We start from the raw sequence: 20,036 nt of genomic DNA on the forward strand, positions 1-20,036 counted from the left end.
CTTCTATCCCTTCCTTCCTTCCTTCCTTCCTTCCTTCCTTCCTTCCTTCCTTCCCTTAGGTTGTTTTGTTCTTTGGGATTTGGGAGGGACAGGATCTTGTGTGCACAGCTGTTTTTAAAGAGATCCACTCTCTCCCTTATCCTTTCAGCCAGAGATAAAAACATTTCCCCTATATTACCAGCCCCAAAGGACTTCCTCACCCCCCTATTGCTTTCCCTTCATCTGCCCACCTTTGTAAACAGCCATTTATTCCACGCTTCTCGATTGCTCTCATTGTTATGTTTCCTGTGGGACCCTGACCTGACACAGGTGTACCATATGGTTTTCACCCTTCAGCCTCGGGTATAGAAAGTACTAGAGCAATGTAATTGGAATTCATCTAAGATCATCTGCATCTCTGCTTCACCCACCAGCTGCCAGAAAATCCAGTTATCCAATGTATCCCCCATTGCCTGAGAGTCCAAGGCACAGGGGTGCAAGCACACGGATGGGAAATGTGTTTGTTCAGTCACAAGTAGTTAATACGCACCTGTGGTGGGCCAGGCTCCCAACCAGGTTCTCAAGACCCAGCTGAGGTCAAGAGAGCAATGCTTGTGTATTCATGGCTTTATAGTCCATAGGACTATGTGCAGGAATGTTCTAAACAGACCCCATCTTTGTAAGCTGTCCTGAGACCAGCTGACTGGCCAGTGTTCTCAGAGTTAGAAGGATCTAGAAGTATTCACGTGAGACTGCAGGAATTGATATTTTTTGTTTGTTTGTTTGCAGCCAACAGTGTGGGTCAGATGCAAAACCAATCCAGTTCCTAGCTACCTGGACATCAAGTGGCCATGGTTTGCAGTCCTGGGAGACTCAAACTTAAACCTTGAGTTCAGGCCTTCATGGGAAACCATCACTCCTGTATCGATAAAGTCTCTGCTGGAATAAATCTTCAGGCTCTTTTGTTCCCTTGCCTTTGTTTGTTTAGCACAAAGAGGCATTGCTTGGAGACCACTGTGTAATCATGGGACAACCTGACACTTTTAAGTGTGACAGAGGAAAGAGAAAAAAACACTTGGGTATTATGATATCAGTGGCACATCAGTTGTGCACTGTGAAACTCTAGATTTAAATGACTAAGCCCCTCTTTGTTTAAGCTCTTGCCAAAAAGTTGCCCTATTATATACATTCAACAGAGCTTATATCTGGAGGAGTCCTTAAAGATTGATTACATTTCTCCACTTATAACCAAGGCACAGAAAGGGAAAGACTGTCCCAACATCACATAGGTCCACCTCTCTCCATCTCCTAGCTAGTGGAAGTCCAGGTTTATAACCGATACTGTGCAGAGATTTGCAAGCTCTGTATATCTCAGCTGTTTATTCATCTGCAGGTCTTTTGAATACAGAAGTCATTTGAATCATGTTTGAACCCCTTTAAAAGTATCTCATTTGAGTGCCCATGTGGTTGTCCTGGTTAACTATGCATTGGGAGCCTTCAGACCTCTAAAAACAGGTATCATGTGTGCACATGAAAACACCTATGAGAAAAATGCAGCTCTCTGTCTCTTATTTTTGTGGATCCTGTTAACTCCATCTCTGAAGGTTCATTCTTGTGACAATCACAAAGTCATAAGGTAGAGGATTCAGTCCAATCCCTACCCCAAACAATTCCCTCTTGTCTCTCCATCCCAACTCTCCCAGTATGTGCTGATGCATGCACACACACTCACTCACACATACACACAGTCACTCACACACACACACTCACTCACACACTCACATATAGCACACATTCACTCTCTCTGTCTCTCTCTCTCTCTCTCTCTCTCTCTCTCTCTCTCTCTCTCTGTCTCTCTCTCACACACACACACACACATACCCCTGAGATAATGCTGTTAGTGACTCACTGCCTCAGGAGGTAATTACTTTCTTCCTGAGAATGCTGAGAGCCAGATAAAGGGAGTCTCTGGAACCCTAAAAATAGATTTATTAGCAACTATAATGGAATGAATGTAATACCCCAAAATTCATATCACCATCCTAGCCCTCAAAGATGGAGTGAGGATGTGGGGGTCTTTGGTGAGAGACTAAGTCAAAAGAGTGGCATTTGTGCAGAAGGGACCATGGAGAGCTCCCTCAGCTTCCTCTATGTGAAGACAGCGAAAACATGGCCATGTGTCATCAGGAAGTGAAGTCTGGAGTCACCAGACAAGGACTCCAGCCTATTGGCAGCTGCTGAAATTGCAGGCAAGAAGAGGCAGTGCAAAGCAAAAGGAACTAACATTGTCTAATCCAATAGTTGTTTAAGAGAACAGTTCATTGTGTATTCTAACCCAGCACCCACAGAGCAGGATATGAGGTCACAACCCCCAAGGATGTTGTTGACCCCTCTCTTCACTCCAAAGAGCATCTGTCTGAAACATGCAAGGAGGGCTGTGGCTTTATTGACAGGAAACCCAATGCCTAGAGATGGGAAGTGCTCAGAGATAACAATAAAATAAAAAGGAGGGGGGGTGGCAGGACTGGAGCCCAGGCCAGGCTCCCTCCAAATCCCAGGATCTTCCTAAAGTAACAGGTAGTCAGCCTTAGGAACTCAACTCACTCCCTGTCTCATCCAATTTCCCAGGTCTCCGTGTCATTTATCAGCGATCTGCTCCCAGGTGGAAGGAACGGTGCTTCACCAGGCAGCTTTCGGAAATGCAAGCAAAAGATGCTAATGTCATAATTCACAGGGATGGGGAAGCAGCTCCAGGGTGGGGGTGGGGAATCTCTCTAGTCTCCTTTTCCATGTCGAATGAATTGTAATTGGAAGAGCTGGTAAAGGGCCTTCTTTGGGTGAGTGTAGCCAATCAATACATGCCATTTTAAATTCTCCTTCCTGCCTTTACCGAGCCAGGCAGACTGGAGAAGATGCAAGTGTTTGAGGTCTGAGATTACCAGACTAGATTTCTTAATGGAGTGGGGTTGTGGTGTGTGTGTGTGTGTGTGTGTGTGTGTGTGGTGTGTTGTGTGTGTGTGTGTGTTATGTTCCTCTTGTAGTATTTCTGAAAGCCAGGCTGCCTGGGTCTGTAGCTGCTTCACCAGACAGGAAAGGACCCCTCCAGGACTTCCTGGCTGCCTGTCCATGGGTCACTGGAAGAGGCTGCTGCTCTGACAGGCCCCAAAGCTCACCCTCACAGCTGTCATCACTATTTGTCAGTCACAAAAGCAGCTTCTGGAGCAGTAGGCACTTATTCTAGGACACACAAACCCATATGCAAAACCTGGAAACTTTGGCTCCCAAGATCATAAAAGAGGCTATTCCTGCCTTATGGGAATGTGGGCAGCTGGGATTCCATCTTTTGTCTCTGCAGGGCCTTGTTCTTCTGCAATAGCTCCAACCCACCATAATCAGCGAGTGTCCACACTCCCTCTGTGAGCCACACACCCTCCATCCTCGATGCCCTGTTAAATTGCCCCTTGCCTCTAATCCACACCTTACAGGGATGAAGAAATCTCTCCTCTTTGCCACTCCTCTCATCCTGCCTCTCCAAAGTTCTCAGAAATTCAGGGTCCATACTGTGAGAGGAATTTCTCCCACCTTCTGACTCCTGATGGATGCCTGTCAACCAGACTCCCCGCTTGTTTCTTTTAGGATGGAACAAATTGCCCACAAAACCAGGCAAGGAACCAGGAACCAGAGAACCTTGACAATGCAGCCATCAATCCATGCTGCTTAGGGTCCTTGTACTGAGATCCAGGAAGAGTGGGATCATCCAGTGGCCTTTGCCACATGTCCAGAGTATACCTTTGAGTCACAGATATTCCCAGACTTGCAAGTTTCCTCATTTGGAGGGAGTGATGCCTTCTGCCTCAAGGTGTGTAATGAGAATCCGATGAAATACTGGAGAGAAAGTGTTCCAAGAGGTCAAGAGTCCTGCAGAATGATTCCCCAAACCCACGGAAGTCTCACTAATGTTTTTCCCATCTGACTTCCTCTTTCAGCTCTGTCCCATCTAGCTATCAGAAACCCCCGTCTTGGACTCTTTGCTCTCACTCTTTCCTTACCTCAGTCACCCCTAGACACTAATACCCAGTAATCTCTCCAAAACCCACTATTCCAAAAGGTATGTCCTTTTATCAAAATTCCAACCATTCATTTTTGCCAAAACAAAAGCAAAGATCTGCCTGGGATGATACACGCGCAGGGCAACCTGCTCTCCTTGGAGTAGGGGATTTGTTAGCAGGCTGAGATGCCGCCACAGTAACATGGTTTATAGCAATGGGAGACTTTGGAGTGGGGCACGATTAATGTATAGAGATGCAGTCTTATTCATTAAGTATCAAAAGAATTTAGCAATTAGAAGCATAGGAAGATTTTAACAACAGCTAGAAAGAAAACAAGGCCCTGAGTCCTACAACCACAAGGGATGGCTTTGAGTGACACCATAGAAGAGTTTGGAAATGGATTTCCCTATGATCTCCAGAAAAAAATAAGCCCAGTCTGGCCATCTTTGAGACTATAGACTATGAGACCCTCAAGAGAAACTGGGTGAGGCCACCTGGATTCCAGAACTACACAACAATGAGATAAATGGGTGTTGTTTCAAGATGCTAATTCTGTAGTAATTTGTTAGACCACAATAAAAAGTGACCACACCAGATATGATAAGGTCTCAAGCATTTTTAATTGCTTGCCTCTCCGACCCACTTCTGAAACACACCTTTTTTTTTTTTTTTTTTTTTGGAATGACTTGGAAATTCAAATCCAGATTTAACTACTTACTGGCAATTACCCAACATCTGTTTTTCTATGACCTCATCTACATATCTAGGATAATTCTAGAACCTTTCTGTGAAAGCGTGTTTGGGAGGATCAAGTGACATAGTAATATAGCATTAGATATTGTACGGAGCATACTAGTACAGCATCCAACACTAATTATCCACAGTAATAACATTTTGACTTTTTCTTTGTACTCTTATTATAATCTCTAAGGATTCTTCCTTTAAGTTAAGTGTGTTTATAAACCTAATATCTTTTTTACTTCTCTTTTGCTATGATAAGACACCCAAATCAAGGCAACTTTAAAAAAAAAAAAAAGTGTCTATTTGGGGTTTACAGTTCCAGAGGGCTGTAAGGCAGGCAGGTGCTGGACCAGTATCTGAGAACTCAAATCTTGACACCTAGCAACAGGCAAAGAGAGCTAATTAGGAATGGCATGAACTTTTGAAACCTCTAAGCCCTGCAGAGTGACATACCTCCTCCATCTAAACCACACCTCCTAATCCTTTCCAAGAAGTTCCACCAACTGGAGACCAAGTATTCAAATCTATGAGCCTCTGGGGGCCATTCTCCTTCAAACCATTATTCTTGAGAAAGCACAATCTTTTTCTCAGCTCAAATCAGCCCCTACCAGGCATGCCTTCTGCTTCTACTGTCCACAAATGCAAATCCCTCCAGGCCCTGGTCAGAATCTTGCCCTCTCACCAACCTTCCTCCCACCCCTCTAGCTCTACTGGCTACTTCTGCTGGGCCAGAGAATGGTCAAATATTGCACTGTCTCGTTTCTAATAAATTAAAACTATGCTTTGGGTTTTTTGTGGTTTTTTTTTTTTTTCTGATTAGAGTAATGCCTGCTTGTTAGAGATATCTGGGGAAATCCTCAAAAGCCCGGGGCAGAAAACAAGTTAATATTTCCACCACTGCTAATATTCTGCTTCATTTCCTTCCAGTTTTCTTGTTTCTGTCATTTGTACATATGTAAATCTGTGTGTAAGCTGTTGTCTCCCCAAGCATACACCTTGTCCAAAGGCTCCCCCAGGTATCCATCTGCCTGAGAAGAGACTAGGATGTAGTCATACAGGAGTTCAAGCAGAAAGCAGTGGAGTACTTAGCTCTAGTCATGCAAAATGGAATTATACAGGAAACTGAGGTCACTGAGACACGTTTTAACCTTCCTATATCATTTTTGCTGAGGATGGTGTAAAAGGTGGTCATGATTTTTGTAGTTTGGAAGAAGAGATCCTCTTACCACTGTCATGGCATGTCTAAAATGAGTGTCAGGTGTGGTGCTGAATATGAAATGCCCTTCATCGGCGCATGTGTTTGTGCCTGGTCCACAGCTGGCAGTCCTGTCTGTGGAGGTTATGGAACTCTAGGAGGCAGAGCCTTGCTGTAGGAAGTACGTGACTGAGGTTGCCCCTGCTTTCCTGTTAACTCCCTGCTTCCTGACTGTGGATGCAATGTGACCAGCCAGACTTTTGGTTCCTGCCACCATGACTTCTCCACCACTGTAGAATGTATCCCCTCTAACTGTAAGCGGAAGAAACCCTTCAATTGCTTCCCTAAATTGTTTCTTTACAGGAAATTTTCTATAGCAAAGAGAAAAGAAGATGATACAGGTGTTGTGATGGGGTCTTCCTGCAGCTCAGGGGAGACCATTCTGTCCTCCTTCAGCTCCTGTTGCTGCCCACAGTCCTTGGCTCATGGATGCTGCTCCAGCCATCAGCATGGCATCTCCACCTAGCTTTGACTCCTGCCTCCCTCTCACGGGGATCTCTGTGCTTACAAGAAAGAGGTCACTTGGATAATTCAGGATAGACTCCTCATGCTCCAGGAGGTGAGCTTGGTGTCATAGGACCAGACAGGTCTATAGAGAAGACCATTGCGCAGCCTTGCAGGGGTGCAGAGAGGAGCCACAGAAGCTGCTGTGAGGAGCTTGGAAGGAGTCCAAGAACAGGAAGCTGCTTGGGAATCTGCTCTGAAAATAAAGAGACTGCAGCAGCATCTGACATTTACCGAGGATCTGTGTGCCAGGAGCTATACTGGGCTCCCATTTGAAATAGTTGCTAGGAAAAACAACATTGAAATAACCACAGAATCTTAGATAAAAATTGCCCAAACTCTACTCACATAATTAAATCAATATTTTAATTTTCCACACTCCTATATAACTTTTCCATATTCATTATAATATTACAGCTATAACTTAGGATGCTAATTTCCACATTTCCATTTTAATTTTTACCATAAATAATATTTCCATTTTGCAGAAAGTAGCAATTTTGTCTCCTCTTTCATCTTTCTCTTCTACCACACTATCCTCAATAGTAACAGCCCAAGACAATCTCTCTCTGTGTATTCATCAATGCTTACTTAAAATAACAATAGTATTATCATAGTATTTATTATGCTATTATATAGTACTATAATGATAATAGTATTGGTAGAATAAGAGCTGAAGAGATGGCTTGGATTTCCAGAGGACTGGAGTTCAATTCCCAGCACCCATCTCAGGCATCTCACATTCTCTGTAACTCCAGCTCCAAGGATCTGACACCACTTCTGGCCTCCAAGGGTGCATGTGTACAGCAAACACATTTACACATAAAGATAAGTAAATAATGCAAATATGCAGACTTAAAGGAGTTTTGTTTGTTTTGCTTTTTTGTTTGTGAGTTTTACAAACACACACAGAACACGGGGGCCATCTCCCTGGTATAGCTTTTGAAATGCAGTGCATCTTGCTACCCTTTCCAGCCAACAAATCCAGTTGCTGCTCATCTTTAAGAAGCAACCCGATGCCTGTTATCTGGAAGCACCACCATTTACTGGACCTGTTGAGAAACATTCTTATTTCCAGTTGCAGGCTCAGAAGTGTAACCTGAGGCCAGTGAGATGGTTCAGCAGGTGAAAGTGCTTGCAGTTCCAGCCTGATGGCCTGAGTCCAATCCCTGGAACCCAGAGCAGAAAGAACTGACTCAAGAAAGCTGTTCTTTGCCCTCTACACCACATATCTGTTGTGGCACGCTTTCTTGCACACTCATGTAGACTCACATTACTGTAAGTAAAATTCAATAAAAAACTTTTTTGAAGAAGTAGAAACTGAGCCAGGTGGTGGTGGTGCACGTCTTTGATCCCAGCACTTGGGAGGCAGAGATAGGCAGATCTTTGTGAGTTCAAGGACAACCTGGTCTACAGATTGAGTGCAGGATAAGCTCCAAAGCTACACAGAGAAATCCTATCTCGAAAAACGAAGAAGGAGGAGGAGAAAGAGGAGGAGGAGAAGGAGGAGGAGATGAAAAAGACAAAAATGAAGAAGATGATGATGATTAAGAAGAGGAAGAAGAAGAAGAAGAAGAAGAAGAAGAAGAAGAAGAAGAAGAAGAAGAAGAAGAAGAAGAAGAAGAAGAAGAAGAAGAAGAAGAAGAAACTGGGCTGAGGTGTACCTTGTTGGTAAAACACTTGCCCCAAATGTATAAGGCCCTAGGTTTTATCCCAAGTACCACACACACAAGAAAGGTAGTGTGACGGCTAGTTTTATGTCAACTTCATACAAACTAAAATCATTCTGGAAGAGAGAACTTCAACTGAGAGAATGCTCCAACTTTATTGGCCTGTGGGCAAGCCCGAGATGCATTTTCTTGATTGATGATAGATGTGGGAGGGCCCAGATCCCTGTGGGCGGTGCTGCCCTTAGGCTGGTAGTCCTGGTAATGTAAGAAAGCAAGCCATTAGGAGCAAGCCAGTAAGCAACATTCCTCCACAGCCTCTGCATCCATTCCTGCATTGAGTTCCTGCCCTGACTTACTTCAGTGATGGACTGTAAGCAAACTAAATACTTTCTTCCCCAAGTTGCTTTGGGTCATGGTGTTTGTCATGATAGAAACCCTAAGTAAGACAGGTCAGATCTTACCACTGGAGATGACATTACAACAAATGTCTTAGAATATAAACTCTTAAATACCAGTGCTTTCATTTCTGTGGGGTAGAGTCCACAGACCAGGGTGAGTCTAGGCTTCTCTCTAATGCTAAGCACAACCCTAAGCTGAGCTAATCACATTTGAGATATGCAAGTCACCCAGGTCAGAGAGAAAGACATGGTTTATATGGCCAAAGGGAATAAGAGCCAAAGGTAACAAAACTCTGAGAGGGCTTGATCAGATAAGGCCCAGCCTCTGTTCACACCCAAGTTATTTCTGAGGTTTCTATGGATTATACAATAGTGTCAGCAGACAGGCTGTCCCCAGATGGAATAGTGTCAGCAGCCAGGCTGACCCCAGCACTGCATAGCCATCCCTCCATCTCAGTGTGCTTGCTCCTAAAAAAGAAGAGAGAAATAGAACAGAATCCTCAGGCCACTCACTCTCCCCTTCTCAGTGTCTTCCCCTGCTTTCTGCTTCTATGGCTGAACACCACAGACCAGGTAGATTGTGAAGAACACAAATTGATTGGCTTATTGTTCTGGAGGCTGACACCAACACCTCGTGACAGTCTTCTCACAGTATCTTCCCCTGACACAGGACATTACATAGTGAGACAGCAAGTATGCCAGCAAGAGCTTAATTTTATCTCAAAGCCACTTCCCCAGTAACCCATGAATCCATTCATTCATTCATCCATGGTTGGACCATGCAGGAATCTAATCCTCAAGGTCCTGCCTCTTAGACACTGCCATGAGGACTAAGTTTCCAGCACTTTAGGGACATATTCAAACTAACTATATCACTAGGGAATGTGCTTGCTGGGCACTGGGGAACACACAGTAGACATCAGATCCTGCATTTTAAGTTGTTAAGGGAGTGGGTGGACGAAAATACAAGAAATAAATGAGGAGGAGAAAATGACAGAGACAGACGAGAGAAAGATTACATGTTTGGGCTGCTTTGTGAAAGAGAAAGCATTTAAATACATATTTACAGTGGTTTGAAGATATATGAAAGCTTCCAGCAACAAAAGCAAATACATAAACAAGAAGCCGATGACCTTAAAGCTAAGGGTTTGTTTGTTTATTTGTTGTATAACAAGAAGAATGGCAGGAAACTGCTGGTTCACCAGCTCAGCATGGTCAAGTCCATTGCCTCTGGGCGTTGCTGGGTCAAAGGAAGGATGCATTAGCAATCATGCTAGATGTCCCATAGTTCCTTGCATTGCATCCAAAATGCAGTTTATGTCATAGACTAAATGTGAATATTCCATAGGGATGCAAAGCTTCTGAAATTTAAGAAGAAAGCTGCCAACCATCCCAAATGGGCAGGCTATATGAATAGCCCATGAGGGGAACACAAATGGCCATTAAATTATATGGTAAGAGGCTCAAGTTTCTCAGACTATGAATTATAGGTGGATGCTCAGCTGAGCAATCTTCCTTCCCTATCAGATTGGCAGATGCCCAAAGTCTGCTAGTAAGCTATATTGATAAGACTGAAGACTCAGCCTATCAGAAGGTGCTGGGAGAGATGCAGAAAGATGCCAGCCTAACAGGGAAAGATTTGAAGCCTCAAGCAAAGTCCCAAGTTCATCTAGCCTCCAGCACTGCAATTCCACATCTATGAATCTTTCTCAGCAATAACCCAGCAAAAAGAACATGGCAATACCTGTACTATGTTAGTGGTACAAGAAGAGAGGAGTTAGTGTGGACAGCTCCATAAAGTGGCACCTTAGCAGTAAGTTCTTCAAGGGAGATAGATAGATAGATAGATAGATAGATAGATAGATAGATAGATAGATAGATAGATAGATCCTAAGGATTAGGAAGAACATGAAGAAATCTTAAACTGTATTCAATGTCACGTGGATCAGGACAGGCTGGGTGAGATGCTATACTATAGTGACAGATAAACCTAAATGATTGTGCCTTCCACAGCCTCAGGCTGCCTCTTTATTATATGTGGGCTCCAGCCCCACCCCATACCATCTTCCCGCTGTGACCCAAGCTTTGGACATAGCATGTCTGAGATATTTTAAAGTCAGTCACTGAGGCAAGGAGAAAAGATTCCCGGGCTGTTAAGCTTTCTTCCCGAAAATGACCAGCATCACTCTTACTGCTCTCCCATTTTATTGGCCAAAGCAAGTCACATGGCCCAAGTTCAAAGGGGCAGCTGTATAATCCGTAGCTATCAGCACCAAATATGAGTGTGCAATGGTACAGCCTAGTGCAGAGAGGACACTTGCTACTGTCCTCTTAAAACTGTCCTTTGTCACAGCAGGATACACAAAGAACTATTTTTGTTAATGTAATGAACCTAGAGTTTCAGAACAAAAAGGAAGAGTCAGGGCTGGGGAGACAGTTGCCATCAGGAAAATGTCTTGCAAGCATGGGGACTCAAGTTCAGTTACCCAGAACCCACATGAAAAAGCCAAGCATAGAGTCACACTTGCTACCCCAGCCCTGGAGAATAGACATGGATGGCTCCCCAGGGCTCTCTAGCCAGCCAATCTAACCTATGTAGTGGGTTCTAAGCCAGTGAGAATGCCTGTGTCAAAAAACACCTGAGGGTATCCTTCCACCCTCAGGCATATTTACCAGTGTGCACGAGCATCTGCACACAGAAAGTGTAAATGCATTGAAACAAGAAGAGAGGCAAAACCCACACAAGCTGAGACTGTAATTGTACATTTCAGTTGAAAACATCAGTATAAACTCCATCCAGAACAAACCTGTTTCCTTTGCTAATGTAAAGGTACAGTGGGAGAGATGCTGCGGGACCCACCCTTTGCTTATTTCTCTGAATGCCAGTTAAAATTCTCATTAGAACTCGTGACTTGGATGAATACATGGAACAGAGTCATCCTATCAGTTCCCTTTCTGATCGAGGGGCTGTGGGGAGACTCACCCTCTGTCCTGGCTGAAGTGGTAAGCCAGAAGCAAAGCTTCGCTGTAAGAAGTGTTCCAGGGTATAGCTCTGCTTTCACACATGAAAAAGGATGCAGAGCAGCAGCTCCCATCACTCTCCTCCCCTGGGCTCTTTTCAGCCTTTGGTGGTTGGTAGTGGATTACTGTAAACCGACTCAGATGGCAACCAGTTGCAGCACAGCTGCTAATCCAGTTGTGGTACCTCTGACAGTGGTCATGTGCCTGTTGATACGTAACTCTTTTCTTTATCCCTAATAGCAAGGGCTCAAAAGCACTTCTCCTTTCTGGGGGAAGGAGGCACCAGCCCTTCTCTATTGTTCTTCTGTTGAAAGACTGTGGTGCAAAGGAGGTGCTATGGGAGTCAATGCCATCTGTTCACAGCATTCATTAGTGCCTTCCGTAGTTAGCCAGACTGGATCCCAAATGCACCATACTTTCTTATACAGTGAGTCACTGCTCTTCTATTATGATCTATGAGACTAATACTAAGATGCCAATAAACATCTGTGGTACAATGTGTGTAGTCTCTTGGCATCCTGTAGTTAGTGTGTAAGAACATATTAGAGAGGGCTGGAGAGATGGCTCAGGGGTTAAGAGCACTGGCTGCTCTTCCATAGGTCCCAAGTTCAATTCCCAGCAACCACATGGCAGCATGTCTATAATACCAGTTCCAGGAGATCTGGAACCCTTGCACAGACATACATGCATGCAAAACATGAATGCACGTAAAAATAAATAAATCTTAAACACGTTAGAATCACAGTGTGGCCTTGCTATAAAATTCTATGGCTCTCTCACTCTGACTTTGTCTCTCTCACTGTTAATGTGTGTGTGTGTGTGTGTGTGTGTGTGTGTGTGTGTGTGTGTGTGTGTGTAAATATATATGTGTGTGTATTATGTGTGTGTAAATATATGCATGTATATAAGCTTCTTCTCCTCCTGCCTCTACTTCCTTAGTGGTGGCATGGCAGAGAGAGGTGCTGTGGATTGATCCTCACGTATGCTAAGTAAGCACTTAGCGTTGGGCTACATTTCCAGCCCTCTGCTGCATTTCTTATTTCAGTGCATTCAAATGTTCCCCCCATAAGTATCTCTAGTGCCACGTGACCTGCCTGGTCACAATCCTGAGTGGTAGGAAGGAAAACTAAAAGATGGTCAAGCTGGGGAGCCCTCTAGATCCCACCTGAAATTAAAGCCTCTGAATTCACTCGGGAGAATGAGGTTCTGGCTTTTAGAACTGGCAGTAGGAATTGCATGGGGTAGGTTGGGGAGGATCTTCCCTGTAAGCAGAGCTACTGCATGACAGTGGGTTAATATGTGGAAACACTGAGTCTTTAGCAAGAATAAATGCTTTGGCTCATTCGTCAGGGACCTGGAAGAAAAGACCACAGTCCATATACCAGTGTCCTGATGGTGCAATTCACCCGAGAAGGCCTTTCACCTAAGGCTTCACCAAGTCATCACTCCATTTCTTATCTAGCTGCTTGTCTCTGGGTGACAGAAGAACCTTGTGGCTTTCCATCTTCAGTGTCACAGCTGTTTGGTAGTACCACGTGTTCTTTCATTGGAGTGATATGGGGCAGGATTTCCCTATGTCGTCAGCCATTTTCTTGGTCCTTAAATGTTATTAGATGGTAGTTGCTATGGTTTGAATGTGTTTCTCAAAATCCATGCATGTGTGTGGGGGAGAGAACAATTGAGGACAGTCTCTGCCCTTGCACACATTTAATCCACAGTGTGCTAGTGTTGACAGACCAGATCGTTCAGAGGTGACTGGGTCATGAGAGCACCATCCTCAAGAATAGATCAAAGCTGTTATCAAGGGGGAAAGCTACTAAGAAGCAGGGAGTTTGGTGCTTCCTCACACACGTGCATACAATAATCGCAGATCTTGTCCCTTACACTCTCCGCCGTGGGTGACCCAGTACAGTGGTCAACACTAAGTGCCAGTGCTATGCTCCTGGACTTCCCAATTTCCAGAACCACTAGTTAGTTATAAATGACTCAGTGTTGGGTCTTCCATTACAGCAACACAGAATGTACTAAAACAATGGTAGACACACTGAATAAGATCTGAAGACAGGAGGTATCCTGGAGAATGAATGAAATTATATGATTGGGTACAAAACATCCATCCGATATTAGCCAGCCCTTTTCCTTGGCCTCTGTGGTGCCTAAAGAATAGGCCTGGGACCAAAGTAGTCACAGGACAGGAATGATTCTAACACATGGGTTCATGTTCATTGAAGCCATTCTAGCTGTGATGTTAAATGACCACATAAAAGGAATGGGGACTGACTCTGAGCCCTAACTGTAGCATCATGTCTGGGGTTAACCTGCTATCCCTATTCAGACACATTGATGAGGTCAAGCGTTCTAATTTGGCATGAAAAAGCAGTTCTTCATCAGATGCTACTCAGGAGACAAGCTTGTTTCCTCTTCTCCCAGTAACACCATCTGAGGTTTGACAGAATGTTTGACCAGTTCTCATGACATCTTCTACTGCATTGTCACAGACCAAAGAGCACCATTTATCACCCACCAGGCATAACAAAGGGGCTCAGAACCACAAGATGCAGAGTCATCCATGTACCTCATTCCCCAGAATCCATCATCTGAATTGAAAATGGTAGGATGACTTGGTGAACTCACAGCTAGAAAGCCAGACCAAGGTCATTTTGCAGGACCACTACCCTAAATGTAGTGCAAATATGGAACAAATCTAGTGCATGCTGCTAAGATGCCTGATGCAGAGACCAAGTGAAAATATAATTGGCCTTACTAGTATCCCCAGTAGAGACACAGGGAATGTTCATTTCCTCTTTCTGTCACAACAGATTCTATTGAATATAAGGTTTTGGAGTCTAGGTGGAAATAGTTTCACCACAGTGGATGATTCAGGTTCTGGTGAAGCAGATGTTGCAGCATTAAAACAGGCAGTTGAGGGCTGAGATGATGAATGTGGATTTTGACCATCGGACCAAAGATTTACTTACTAATTGCCATTGAGTCTTTTGAGATTGCAATAGGCCATTACCTCAAACAGCTGGATTTGCCCTCTCCTCTAAGGAAACAAGTGCAAATAATTTGCTTCTTATTAAATCTAAACATTATAGGAAGATGTAAACACACATTGAGTCTGAGTAGCAGAAGGGGTGATCATACCAAAACCAGCCAATGTGGTACCCTCATCCTACTTGGTCTACTTACATCACTGGCCTTGGTTTTATTGCAATGTTCCTGATCTATACAGTCCTAACATTGACACACAGTTCTACCAGCTGCAAAGTCCATGATCATTGTTACCAGCACACACTAAGGATTCCCCACAAACAGTAACAAGTATCTAGAGAGACTATCTCTACTGCACATCAGCTGGACTGGCCATGTGGATACTCCGGCTTCCCCTCATGCTATGACGACAGGCAAGCTGAGAATCACACTTCAGGGCCACAGGAAGAAATGGCAAGTGAGATAGTGCCTACTGTTGTCCTAGAGTGTGGTTACTGAGAAGAGGAGGCAACCCGGGCACATTGCTCCATGTCAACATCTCTCCCTTCGCCTTGCCTTTGATTTGATTTGATTTTTGCCACTTACTTCCTTTGAACTCTTCCCAGTAAACTCTGAATACATGGCTTTGCTTCAGCTTCTATTTTCTAGAGAAGATGAGTGGAGCGTTGGGCCTTATTACTGAAGAAAAAGCTACACCAGATGAGTGTGGGTGTCTTACTGTGCCAGAGAGCAAGGACATTATCAAGTGCTAATGGTGCTGAGTCAAAGTATACATGAACCAATTTGAAAAGATCACCCACTGGCTGAAGATGGAGCAGTTTTGCATCGAATAAATATTGACATCAATGAATTTAAAAACATAAAATGTATTTTTTAAACTCTGACTTACGTTTGTGTATCTCTCTCTCTCTCTCTCTCTCTCTCTCTCTCTCTGTGTGTGTGTGTGTGTGTGTAGAAGTCAAACTTGGCTACTGTTCTTTAGAAGCTGTCCACCATATTTTTTGAGACAGAATGTCTCACTGGGACCCAGGGCTCACTGTTTAAGCTCAGATGGCCACTGAGCTCCAGGGATCCAGTTGCCTCTGCTTCCCCAGCACTGGGATTACAAGGGGCCACACTTGCCTTCTTACTTGAGTGTCAGTGGTTGATTATGTTCTCATATTTGCTTAGCAAGCTCATTACTAAGCCATCTCCCCAGCCCCTACATTCTGGGTTCTTAATAATGCCAGGAAAAAAGCCATTGATATCTATCCTACCAACTCAGTGTTCTGGAAGCAATGAAGAACATAACTTTAAGTCCGGTGGTGGTGGTGGTGCATGCCTTTAATTCCAGCACTCAGGAGGCAGAGGCAGGCGGATCTCTGTGAGTTCGAGACCAGCCTGGTCTACAAGAGCTAGTTCCAGGATAGGCTCCAAAACAATATGGAGAAACCCTGTCTGGAAAAACCAAAAAAAAAACCAAAAAACAAAAAAAAAACCATAACTTTATTAAGATTATATTTCAGGGTCACTAATTGATAAGGGAAGTTATTCCTCATAGAATAGTTCTGTGAATAAATATAGTGGAAATATTAGATAAGTCGATAGGCACTGGTGGTCCATGCCTTTAATCCCAGCACTCGGGAGATAGAGGCAAGCAGATCTCTGTGAGTTTGAAGCCAAGCCTGTCTCAAAAAAACAAAAGAAGAAAAGTCAACATTTTACAAGTGGATTGAAAAAATGGGCGTGTGAAATAACAGTGGGCAGTGGTCATCAGTACACACTATCCAGTTAGATAAACAGTTAGCAGAGTTTGGTAACAGAAAGATCAGCTAATACCGCCAAATCCACTGTTCTCACCATCACAGAAAGCAGGAGAAACACACTCCATTCCTGTAACATGATGCAATTGAAGGTACCACCCTTGAACTTAACAAGACTTTAAATCTACCTGGCACTTTACAGGAAATTCTGGGGACAGAGGACTGTGATAAGCAAGACATTTTAAAGAGGACAAATAAAGGTTTTTCAGTGCATAAATACTATGCATGGCCTTCAAGCCTGGTGAGAAAGAAGAAGTTGTTACACACTTTTGAGGCAACAGAGAACTTCGACCAGGGATAGGATGTGACATAATTAGGCATTTTTATTTATTTCCTTGGGTGTGATAATGGCATTGTGGCCATGTTCTTTTTAAGTTTTTATCTATTAGAGATACTTACAGAACACTTCTTGGGTGGCATTTTACTGTGTCTGTGATTTTCCTTACCAAAAATAATTAAGGAGGAGACAGATGTGCACCAGAGTAAGAGCCCATGGAGACTGTTGGTGCTGTGTGATGGAAAGTCATTGCAGAGGTCATCTTCCCTTTTTCCTGGTACATCCTGGCCTCTCTTCTTTCTGCTCTTACATCCATTCTCTGCAGTTTGGGCCTGGTTCTGTTCCCCGGGAGGTGAACCTCTAGATGGATTTCTGGCTGGGCTTAGCCAGTGATGTCTCCACAGCTGTTCAGGAGCGGGAGAGAACGGTGAGGGCTTTCTCCACCTAGTAGTCCCTTCCTGCCTCCAGATGTTCCACTCCCGCAGATCATTCATTTCCCAGGGCTCCCATGACAAATATAGAGGGCCTTAGACAACATGCATTTCTTTTTTTTAAATGCATCCCTTTATTACTATTGATTTGGTATAACCCCCCCCAATATTCTATCTGCTCAAAGCTCATCGAACTTGTTTCCTTTCTTTAAAATCCTTTACACTGCAATTTCCTTTTTTACAGCTATTCACAATCATATGGAGACAATGGAAGAGGATACAATAAGTCAACATTACCAAACAAACAAGTAGCTCCTAAGAAATACAAATGCATGTCCAAAGGCACTTCTGTGCCTATTTTCAGAGTCCTGGGTTTGAATGTCAGGGGCAGAATCCACATTCCCTGGAGTCATGCTCCCTGGTCTCTGTATATGGCTCCTTTTTAGCAACTTTTACCTTATGTGGCCTTCTGTCTTTTAATGGCTGTGGGGGATGAAATAAAGTTAAGGAAAAGTGATTTTTTTTCCAATCACCCCTCCCCCATGCTCCTAATGGTCTCCCCACCCTCTCTCTAACCTCAGTGCTGTGAAGGTCAGCCATGTATTGTGACTTACTGTCAACTTGGAAAGCAGTCCAAACCCAGGCATCTTGGCTATTGTATTCTGGAGGCTTGTTAAATTGTTTATCCGCTTCCTCAGCTTGGACAACATGCATTTCTTTCCTCACAGTTCTGAGGTTAAAACTCTGTGACCGAGGGGTCAACAAGGTTGGTTTCTTCTGAGGCGTCTCTCTTCCACTTGTAGGTGGTTGTGTTTTCCCCAGCTCCCCAAGATCTTCCCTGTGGAGACATCAGTGTCCTCAGTTTTTATCGTAAAAACACCGGTTAGATTGGATTAGGGCCACTCCAGTGACTTCACTGTTCAACCTGAGTTCAGCCAGGTAAGTTGGTACATACTCAGGAGATGGGAGCAGGAAGAGCAGGAGTTCAAGGCCAGCCTCAGTTACATGGGACATTTCAGGCTAGCCTGGGATATATGACAATCTGCCTACAAACCAAAAGCAAATGAACAAAAACTACCCCATCTCTAAACACAGTTGCGTTCTGAGGAACTGAAGAATTTGGAACTCAGTAAATGAATGGTATGGGAAATACTTTTACTGTGTAAAAGCAGCTGTCAGCAAACTTTCTCTACACAGTACCAAACAGTAAATAATTTAAATATTGTAGGCCATACAGTGTCTGTCACTATTACCCCTTAGCTGAATCATAAAGTAGCTACAGATAGTGCTGTATGTAAGTCAGTGAGCTTGGCTACATTCTAATAAAACTTTATTTACAAAACAAGTGGCAGGCCATGGGCCATAGTTTATCAATGTCATCTTGCCTTGCTACTTTCCCACGCACTCCCTTCTCGGTGTCTCTTCCCTTAAAGACAAATGTTGATCACTGCTTCCCACTATTGCTGGTCCCCTGGTGTCATTGTTCACTCTGAGTTCTGTTAACCCTCTTTCCAGTGATACTTTCTTTGTTACCTTCATTCAATTTTCTTTAGTTAAATTCCTCTTGTGTATATGACCTCTTTCTAGACAGCCACCAACTAAAAATGTATATTTAAAATTGCATGTTTAAAATAGTGTTAATATTTTAATATTATATTTATAATATAATATAATATTTATAATATTATATTATATATAATTATATATATTATATATAATATAATAATTTTATAATAATATAATATAATATTTAATATTATATATTATATATAGTTTAATATTTCCCACAAAGTGCCATAATGAAAGAAAAGTATAGATTCGGAAGGTAGCATTGACATGATTGATTCTTGCCTTGGTTTTTCCACCAAGGGCAAAGATGGAAGAAGACATAACAGTTCCCTACCAGTGAGACCAAGATGAGGCTGAGCAGGCAGGCAGGAGCATGCCTAGGACCTGACAAGAGATGGACCAGGTAGTGCAGGTTCAGTGGCCACCATGTGAGGACCAGACTTGGACCTGTCACACCTAAGCAGTCCCAGAGCAAGAAGTGGCCCAGACCAGCCACTCTTCATCAGTTTCCAACAATGATCCAGAGATAGATCATCTGCTTCCTCTGCTGCCACAATGTGTACCACCACCACCACACTCTGAGACATCAGAAAAGAACTGTGAGAGACTGGGAGGGTTTCATTTTACCTAAAGAAGCTAACCAGGACTTCTAAGGACTTGCAAACTTGCTTATGGGGTTAACTGAAGCATAAGGCCACCCCTTGCTGTCCTCAGAGATTGTTCCAGGGTTTGGCGTGGATATCACTATAAAATCCCTTACATAAAATGAATGGCATAGCGTTTGCACAGCATCCTGCATACATTACATCATCTCTAGACTACTTATAGACCTTGCTACTAAGTAACTGCTCCACAAATAATTACAAGGCTGTGCTGTGTAGGATTGACAAGAAAAGAACCCCAATGCGTTCAGCACTAGTGCAGGTTTTTAATTTAATATTTTACTGTATTTTATGTATTTATTATGTGTTCGTGTGTGCACACACATGCACATGCTAAAGGCATATATGTAAAGGTCAGAGGACAACTTTCAGAAGTTGGTTCTCTCCTTCCATCATGTGGAGACTAGGACTCAAAATCAGGTTATCAAGTTTTCAACCAAGTACCGTATGTTTGTTTTTGGTTTTTGAGACAGGGTCTCTCTGTGTTGCCCTGGCTGTGCTGGAACTCACTCTGTAGACCAGGCTGGCCTCGAACTCAGAGATCCCATTTCCTCTGTCTCCTGGTAGTGCTGGGATTAAAGGACTCCCGGCTGCAAGCAGGCTCCTTCAGCTGCTGAGCCACCTCATCAGAGTCAGATGGAAATTTTGAAAAATAGTTTTGGCTCAGAATTCTGAAGACCAAGA

The sequence above is a fragment of the Cricetulus griseus genome, chromosome 6, assembly GCF_003668045.3.
Source record: "Cricetulus griseus strain 17A/GY chromosome 6, alternate assembly CriGri-PICRH-1.0, whole genome shotgun sequence".
NCBI classification, from domain to species: Eukaryota; Metazoa; Chordata; class Mammalia; order Rodentia; family Cricetidae; genus Cricetulus; species Cricetulus griseus.